This window comes from Megalopta genalis, unplaced genomic scaffold, assembly GCF_051020955.1.
Source record: "Megalopta genalis isolate 19385.01 unplaced genomic scaffold, iyMegGena1_principal scaffold0858, whole genome shotgun sequence".
Taxonomy (NCBI): domain Eukaryota; kingdom Metazoa; phylum Arthropoda; class Insecta; order Hymenoptera; family Halictidae; genus Megalopta; species Megalopta genalis.
Window position 1 is genome coordinate 82,501 of NW_027476927.1, and position 10,000 is coordinate 92,500.

The following is a 10,000-nucleotide window of genomic DNA, read 5'->3' on the forward strand; positions in this document are numbered from 1 at the left end:
AGAACGGACAGGACACATGCTGGACTGGCGAGAAAGCGTGTTCTTCCGCTCGCGCTAGGCATTTCGATTTCTGACACCTCTTGATTTAAAAAATCAGTTTTTTGATAGTTTTCTCTCTCCACTGGGCTATTCATTTTAGCCACAGTTTTCAATTGGTACGATTTGCTTCCAAATCTTACAGATGCATTTTAAAAAATTTTTCCATCGCTCGGACAGAAGAGTCGATTGCTCAGTGAGTACGAGTATACATACAAAGTGCATACGGGTAACCAACCCCGTAGGGCTTGCCACATATGGGCCATTCGGTCAAAGACACCGACCCGTGGCCACGCTGTGTGGAGAAAAGTCCGTAACGTAAACGGCACGAAACAGTCAGGACCGAAGCCCCGAAGGAGCTCTGAGACAGCTTCTCGACCGAGATCGTAGAATTGGCCCAAAACCCGCTCTGCTCCGTCCGCCTCGCACGGACCGTGTATCTCTTATAGATACCGAACGGCCGGCAAGGACGCCGGCGCCGCCGGCCGAATAGCACGCGCGCTTATGAGTGTAAACCGCCGCGGCAACAGACCGCCCGGCCGTGCTGTTGTAACATAGCGCGTGAACGAACGAAAAAAAAATTTATAGTAAACATTAAAATAAATTACATTACCGTAAACTAGACAAAAAATTACACATTTTTTCCCAATATGAAAATTTTCACAAACTTTTCAAAGTCCCATCGCATCGAGTAAACTTTTTTAATAACGCTTCCGCACGATTCTAAATGCTTAATCCATATGTGAAATCGTTCACTGATCACGAATATCGTATTTAAAAAAATTACAAAAATTTATTTTTCAAAATAATCAAAAAAAACCGAAAAATCACAAGAGTAAAGTACCATTATTTTAAACAATATGTCGTTCTAAATGCTTAATCCCTATGTAAAAAAGTTATCTAAGCAAGAATATGTAATTGAAAAAAATTAGAAAAATTTATTTTAGCCGTAAATCGAAAATAATGGGGACACCGGAGCTGTTCGAAGCGCCGAGACGCGCCGCGTACGGCCGAATATTTTCTAAGTCCCAACGTACCGATCAAGAGTAAAGTACCATTTTCCTACATTAGATTTCGTTCTAAATGCTTAATCCCTATGTAAAAACGTTAGTTAAGCAAGAATATCGTATTTTTAAAAAAATCTAATGATAGGATTTTCCAGAAAATTGAAAAAACCGAAAAATGTCAAGAGTAAAGTGCCATTTTCTGACATTAGATTTCGTTCTAAATGCTTAATCCCTATGTAGAAACGTTAGTTAAGCAAGAATATCGTATTTTTAAAAAAATCTAATGATAGGATTTTTCAGAAAATTGAAAAAACCGTAAAATGTCAAGAGTAAAGTGCCCTTACTTTAAACAATGTATCGTTCTAAATGCTTAATCCCTATGTAAAAAAGTTATTTTAGCAGGAATATGTTATTGAAAAAAATTAGAAAAATTTATTTTAGCCGTAAATCGAAAATAATGGGGACACCGGAGCTGTTCGAAGCGCCGAGCGCGCCGCGTACGCCCGAATATTTTCAAAGTCCCAACGTACCGATCAAGAGTAAAGTACCATTTTCCTACATTAGGTTTCGTTCTAAATGCTTAATCCCTATGTAAAAACGTTAGTTAAGCAAGAATATCGTATTTTTAAAAAAATCTAATGATAGGATTTCCCAGAAAATTGAAAAAACCGAAAAATGTCAAGAGTAAAGTGCCATTTTCTGACATTAGATTTCGTTCTAAATGCTTAATCCCTATGTAGAAACGTTAGTTAAGCAAGAATATCGTATTTTTAAAAAAATCTAATGATAGGATTTTTCAGAAAATTGAAAAAACCGTAAAATGTCAAGAGTAAAGTGCCCTTACTTTAAACAATGTATCGTTCTAAATGCTTAATCCCTATGTAAAAAAGTTATTTAAGCAGGAATATGTTATTGAAAAAAATTAGAAAAATTTATTTTAGCCGTAAATCGAAAATAATGGATCGAGCGAATCGGTCGATTGCGCCGAGACGCGCTATGATGCAACAGACGAGCGATTGGAACGCCCGAATATTTTCAAAGTCCCAACGTACCGATCAAGAGTAAAGTACCATTTTCCTACATTAGATTTCGTTCTAAATGCTTAATCCCTATGTAAAAACGTTAGTTAAGCAAGAATATCGTATTTTTAAAAAAATCTAATGATAGGATTTTCCAGAAAATTGAAAAAACCGAAAAATGTCAAGAGTAAAGTGCCATTTTCTGACATTAGATTTCGTTCTAAATGCTTAATCCCTATGTAGAAACGTTAGTTAAGCAAGAATATCGTATTTTTAAAAAAATCTAATGATAGGATTTTTCAGAAAATTGAAAAAACCGTAAAATGTCAAGAGTAAAGTGCCCTTATTTTAAACAATGTATCGTTCTAAATGCTTAATCCCTATGTAAAAAAGTTATTTAAGCAGGAATATGTTATTGAAAAAAATTAGAAAAATTTATTTTAGCCGTAAATCGAAAATAATGGATCGAGCGAATCGGTCGATTGCGCCGAGACGCGCTATGATGCAACAGACGAGCGATTGGAACGCCCGAATATTTTCAAAGTCCCAACGTACCGATCAAGAGTAAAGTACCATTTTCCTACATTAGATTTCGTTCTAAATGCTTAATCCCTATGTAAAAACGTTAGTTAAGCAAGAATATCGTATTTTTAAAAAAATCTAATGATAGGATTTTCCAGAAAATTGAAAAAACCGAAAAATGTCAAGAGTAAAGTGCCATTTTCTGACATTAGATTTCGTTCTAAATGCTTAATCCCTATGTAGAAACGTTAGTTAAGCAAGAATATCGTATTTTTAAAAAAATCTAATGATAGGATTTTTCAGAAAATTGAAAAAACCGTAAAATGTCAAGAGTAAAGTGCCCTTATTTTAAACAATGTATCGTTCTAAATGCTTAATCCCTATGTAAAAAAGTTATTTAAGCAGGAATATGTTATTGAAAAAAATTAGAAAAATTTATTTTAGCCGTAAATCGAAAATAATGGATCGAGCGAATCGGTCGATTGCGCCGAGACGCGCTATGATGCAACAGACGAGCGATTGGAACGCCCGAATATTTTCAAAGTCCCAACGTACCGATCAAGAGTAAAGTACCATTTTCCTACATTAGGTTTCGTTCTAAATGCTTAATCCCTATGTAAAAACGTTAGTTAAGCAAGAATATCGTATTTTTAAAAAAATCTAATGATAGGATTTCCCAGAAAATTGAAAAAACCGAAAAATGTCAAGAGTAAAGTGCCATTTTCTGACATTAGATTTCGTTCTAAATGCTTAATCCCTATGTAGAAACGTTAGTTAAGCAAGAATATCGTATTTTTAAAAAAATCTAATGATAGGATTTTTCAGAAAATTGAAAAAACCGTAAAATGTCAAGAGTAAAGTGCCCTTATTTTAAACAATGTATCGTTCTAAATGCTTAATCCCTATGTAAAAAAGTTATTTTAGCAGGAATATGTTATTGAAAAAAATTAGAAAAATTTATTTTAGCCGTAAATCGAAAATAATGGGGACACCGGAGCTGTTCGAAGCGCCGAGCGCGCCGCGTACGCCCGAATATTTTCAAAGTCCCAACGTACCGATCAAGAGTAAAGTACCATTTTCCTACATTAGATTTCGTTCTAAATGCTTAATCCCTATGTAAAAACGTTAGTTAAGCAAGAATATCGTATTTTAAAAAAAATCTAATGATAGGATTTTCCAGAAAATTGAAAAAACCGAAAAATGTCAAGAGTAAAGTGCCATTTTCTGACATTAGATTTCGTTCTAAATGCTTAATCCCTATGTAGAAACGTTAGTTAAGCAAGATTATCGTATTTTTAAAAAAATCTAATGATAGGATTTTTCAGAAAATTGAAAAAACCGTAAAATGTCAAGAGTAAAGTGCCCTTACTTTAAACAATGTATCGTTCTAAATGCTTAATCCCTATGTAAAAAAGTTATTTAAGCAGGAATATGTTATTGAAAAAAATTAGAAAAATTTATTTTAGCCGTAAATCGAAAATAATGGATCGAGCGAATCGGTCGATTGCGCCGAGACGCGCTATGATGCAACAGACGAGCGATTGGAACGCCCGAATATTTTCAAAGTCCCAACGTACCGATCAAGAGTAAAGTACCATTTTCCTACATTAGATTTCGTTCTAAATGCTTAATCCCTATGTAAAAACGTTAGTTAAGCAAGAATATCGTATTTTTAAAAAAATCTAATGATAGGATTTTCCAGAAAATTGAAAAAACCGAAAAATGTCAAGAGTAAAGTGCCATTTTCTGACATTAGATTTCGTTCTAAATGCTTAATCCCTATGTAGAAACGTTAGTTAAGCAAGAATATCGTATTTTTAAAAAAATCTAATGATAGGATTTTTCAGAAAATTGAAAAAACCGTAAAATGTCAAGAGTAAAGTGCCCTTATTTTAAACAATGTATCGTTCTAAATGCTTAATCCCTATGTAAAAAAGTTATTTTAGCAGGAATATGTTATTGAAAAAAATTAGAAAAATTTATTTTAGCCGTAAATCGAAAATAATGGGGACACCGGAGCTGTTCGAAGCGCCGAGCGCGCCGCGTACGCCCGAATATTTTCAAAGTCCCAACGTACCGATCAAGAGTAAAGTACCATTTTCCTACATTAGATTTCGTTCTAAATGCTTAATCCCTATGTAAAAACGTTAGTTAAGCAAGAATATCGTATTTTAAAAAAAATCTAATGATAGGATTTTCCAGAAAATTGAAAAAACCGAAAAATGTCAAGAGTAAAGTGCCATTTTCTGACATTAGATTTCGTTCTAAATGCTTAATCCCTATGTAGAAACGTTAGTTAAGCAAGATTATCGTATTTTTAAAAAAATCTAATGATAGGATTTTTCAGAAAATTGAAAAAACCGTAAAATGTCAAGAGTAAAGTGCCCTTACTTTAAACAATGTATCGTTCTAAATGCTTAATCCCTATGTAAAAAAGTTATTTAAGCAGGAATATGTTATTGAAAAAAATTAGAAAAATTTATTTTAGCCGTAAATCGAAAATAATGGATCGAGCGAATCGGTCGATTGCGCCGAGACGCGCTATGATGCAACAGACGAGCGATTGGAACGCCCGAATATTTTCAAAGTCCCAACGTACCGATCAAGAGTAAAGTACCATTTTCCTACATTAGATTTCGTTCTAAATGCTTAATCCCTATGTAAAAACGTTAGTTAAGCAAGAATATCGTATTTTTAAAAAAATCTAATGATAGGATTTTCCAGAAAATTGAAAAAACCGAAAAATGTCAAGAGTAAAGTGCCATTTTCTGACATTAGATTTCGTTCTAAATGCTTAATCCCTATGTAGAAACGTTAGCTAAGCAAGAATATCGTATTTTTAAAAAAATCTAATGATAGGATTTTTCAGAAAATTGAAAAAACCGTAAAATGTCAAGAGTAAAGTGCCCTTATTTTAAACAATGTATCGTTCTAAATGCTTAATCCCTATGTAAAAAAGTTATTTAAGCAGGAATATGTTATTGAAAGAAATTAGAAAAATTTATTTTAGCCGTAAATCGAAAATAATGGATCGAGCGAATCGGTCGATTGCGCCGAGACGCGCTATGATGCAACAGACGAGCGATTGGAACGCCCGAATATTTTCAAAGTCCCAACGTACCGATCAAGAGTAAAGTACCATTTTCCTACATTAGATTTCGTTCTAAATGCTTAATCCCTATGTAAAAACGTTAGTTAAGCAAGAATATCGTATTTTTAAAAAAATCTAATGATAGGATTTCCCAGAAAATTGAAAAAACCGAAAAATGTCAAGAGTAAAGTGCCATTTTCTGACATTAGATTTCGTTCTAAATGCTTAATCCCTATGTAGAAACGTTAGTTAAGCAAGAATATCGTATTTTTAAAAAAATCTAATGATAGGATTTTTCAGAAAATTGAAAAAACCGTAAAATGTCAAGAGTAAAGTGCCCTTATTTTAAACAATGTATCGTTCTAAATGCTTAATCCCTATGTAAAAAAGTTATTTTAGCAGGAATATGTTATTGAAAAAAATTAGAAAAATTTATTTTAGCCGTAAATCGAAAATAATGGGGACACCGGAGCTGTTCGAAGCGCCGAGCGCGCCGCGTACGCCCGAATATTTTCAAAGTCCCAACGTACCGATCAAGAGTAAAGTACCATTTTCCTACATTAGATTTCGTTCTAAATGCTTAATCCCTATGTAAAAACGTTAGTTAAGCAAGAATATCGTATTTTAAAAAAAATCTAATGATAGGATTTTCCAGAAAATTGAAAAAACCGAAAAATGTCAAGAGTAAAGTGCCATTTTCTGACATTAGATTTCGTTCTAAATGCTTAATCCCTATGTAGAAACGTTAGTTAAGCAAGAATATCGTATTTTTAAAAAAATCTAATGATAGGATTTTTCAGAAAATTGAAAAAACCGTAAAATGTCAAGAGTAAAGTGCCCTTACTTTAAACAATGTATCGTTCTAAATGCTTAATCCCTATGTAAAAAAGTTATTTAAGCAGGAATATGTTATTGAAAAAAATTAGAAAAATTTATTTTAGCCGTAAATCGAAAATAATGGATCGAGCGAATCGGTCGATTGCGCCGAGACGCGCTATGATGCAACAGACGAGCGATTGGAACGCCCGAATATTTTCAAAGTCCCAACGTACCGATCAAGAGTAAAGTACCATTTTCCTACATTAGATTTCGTTCTAAATGCTTAATCCCTATGTAAAAACGTTAGTTAAGCAAGAATATCGTATTTTTAAAAAAATCTAATGATAGGATTTCCCAGAAAATTGAAAAAACCGAAAAATGTCAAGAGTAAAGTGCCATTTTCTGACATTAGATTTCGTTCTAAATGCTTAATCCCTATGTAGAAACGTTAGTTAAGCAAGAATATCGTATTTTTAAAAAAATCTAATGATAGGATTTTTCAGAAAATTGAAAAAACCGTAAAATGTCAAGAGTAAAGTGCCCTTACTTTAAACAATGTATCGTTCTAAATGCTTAATCCCTATGTAAAAAAGTTATTTAAGCAGGAATATGTTATTGAAAAAAATTAGAAAAATTTATTTTAGCCGTAAATCGAAAATAATGGATCGAGCGAATCGGTCGATTGCGCCGAGACGCGCTATGATGCAACAGACGAGCGATTGGAACGCCCGAATATTTTCAAAGTCCCAACGTACCGATCAAGAGTAAAGTACCATTTTCCTACATTAGATTTCGTTCTAAATGCTTAATCCCTATGTAAAAACGTTAGTTAAGCAAGAATATCGTATTTTTAAAAAAATCTAATGATAGGATTTTCCAGAAAATTGAAAAAACCGAAAAATGTCAAGAGTAAAGTGCCATTTTCTGACATTAGATTTCGTTCTAAATGCTTAATCCCTATGTAGAAACGTTAGTTAAGCAAGAATATCGTATTTTTAAAAAAATCTAATGATAGGATTTTTCAGAAAATTGAAAAAACCGTAAAATGTCAAGAGTAAAGTGCCCTTATTTTAAACAATGTATCGTTCTAAATGCTTAATCCCTATGTAAAAAAGTTATTTTAGCAGGAATATGTTATTGAAAAAAATTAGAAAAATTTATTTTAGCCGTAAATCGAAAATAATGGATCGAGCGAATCGGTCGATTGCGCCGAGACGCGCTATGATGCAACAGACGAGCGATTGGAACGCCCGAATATTTTCAAAGTCCCAACGTACCGATCAAGAGTAAAGTACCATTTTCCTACATTAGATTTCGTTCTAAATGCTTAATCCCTATGTAAAAACGTTAGTTAAGCAAGAATATCGTATTTTTAAAAAAATCTAATGATAGGATTTTCCAGAAAATTGAAAAAACCGAAAAATGTCAAGAGTAAAGTGCCATTTTCTGACATTAGATTTCGTTCTAAATGCTTAATCCCTATGTAGAAACGTTAGTTAAGCAAGAATATCGTATTTTTAAAAAAATCTAATGATAGGATTTTTCAGAAAATTGAAAAAACCGTAAAATGTCAAGAGTAAAGTGCCCTTACTTTAAACAATGTATCGTTCTAAATGCTTAATCCCTATGTAAAAAAGTTATTTAAGCAGGAATATGTTATTGAAAAAAATTAGAAAAATTTATTTTAGCCGTAAATCGAAAATAATGGATCGAGCGAATCGGTCGATTGCGCCGAGACGCGCTATGATGCAACAGACGAGCGATTGGAACGCCCGAATATTTTCAAAGTCCCAACGTACCGATCAAGAGTAAAGTACCATTTTCCTACATTAGATTTCGTTCTAAATGCTTAATCCCTATGTAAAAACGTTAGTTAAGCAAGAATATCGTATTTTTAAAAAAATCTAATGATAGGATTTCCCAGAAAATTGAAAAAACCGAAAAATGTCAAGAGTAAAGTGCCATTTTCTGACATTAGATTTCGTTCTAAATGCTTAATCCCTATGTAGAAACGTTAGTTAAGCAAGAATATCGTATTTTTAAAAAAATCTAATGATAGGATTTTTCAGAAAATTGAAAAAACCGTAAAATGTCAAGAGTAAAGTGCCCTTACTTTAAACAATGTATCGTTCTAAATGCTTAATCCCTATGTAAAAAAGTTATTTAAGCAGGAATATGTTATTGAAAAAAATTAGAAAAATTTATTTTAGCCGTAAATCGAAAATAATGGATCGAGCGAATCGGTCGATTGCGCCGAGACGCGCTATGATGCAACAGACGAGCGATTGGAACGCCCGAATATTTTCAAAGTCCCAACGTACCGATCAAGAGTAAAGTACCATTTTCCTACATTAGATTTCGTTCTAAATGCTTAATCCCTATGTAAAAACGTTAGTTAAGCAAGAATATCGTATTTTTAAAAAAATCTAATGATAGGATTTTCCAGAAAATTGAAAAAACCGAAAAATGTCAAGAGTAAAGTGCCATTTTCTGACATTAGATTTCGTTCTAAATGCTTAATCCCTATGTAGAAACGTTAGTTAAGCAAGAATATCGTATTTTTAAAAAAATCTTATGATAGGATTTTTCAGAAAATTGAAAAAACCGTAAAATGTCAAGAGTAAAGTGCCCTTATTTTAAACAATGTATCGTTCTAAATGCTTAATCCCTATGTAAAAAAGTTATTTTAGCAGGAATATGTTATTGAAAAAAATTAGAAAAATTTATTTTAGCCGTAAATCGAAAATAATGGGGACACCGGAGCTGTTCGAAGCGCCGAGCGCGCCGCGTACGCCCGAATATTTTCAAAGTCCCAACGTACCGATCAAGAGTAAAGTACCATTTTCCTACATTAGATTTCGTTCTAAATGCTTAATCCCTATGTAAAAACGTTAGTTAAGCAAGAATATCGTATTTTAAAAAAAATCTAATGATTGGATTTTCCAGAAAATTGAAAAAACCGAAAAATGTCAAGAGTAAAGTGCCATTTTCTGACATTAGATTTCGTTCTAAATGCTTAATCCCTATGTAGAAACGTTAGTTAAGCAAGATTATCGTATTTTTAAAAAAATCTAATGATAGGATTTTTCAGAAAATTGAAAAAACCGTAAAATGTCAAGAGTAAAGTGCCCTTATTTTAAACAATGTATCGTTCTAAATGCTTAATCCCTATGTAAAAAAGTTATTTTAGCAGGAATATGTTATTGAAAAAAATTAGAAAAATTTATTTTAGCCGTAAATCGAAAATAATGGGGACACCGGAGCTGTTCGAAGCGCCGAGCGCGCCGCGTACGCCCGAATATTTTCAAAGTCCCAACGTACCGATCAAGAGTAAAGTACCATTTTCCTACATTAGGTTTCGTTCTAAATGCTTAATCCCTATGTAAAAACGTTAGTTAAGCAAGAATATCGTATTTTTAAAAAAATCTAATGATAGGATTTCCCAGAAAATTGAAAAAACCGAAAAATGTCAAGAGTAAAGTGCCATTTTCTGACATTAGATTTCG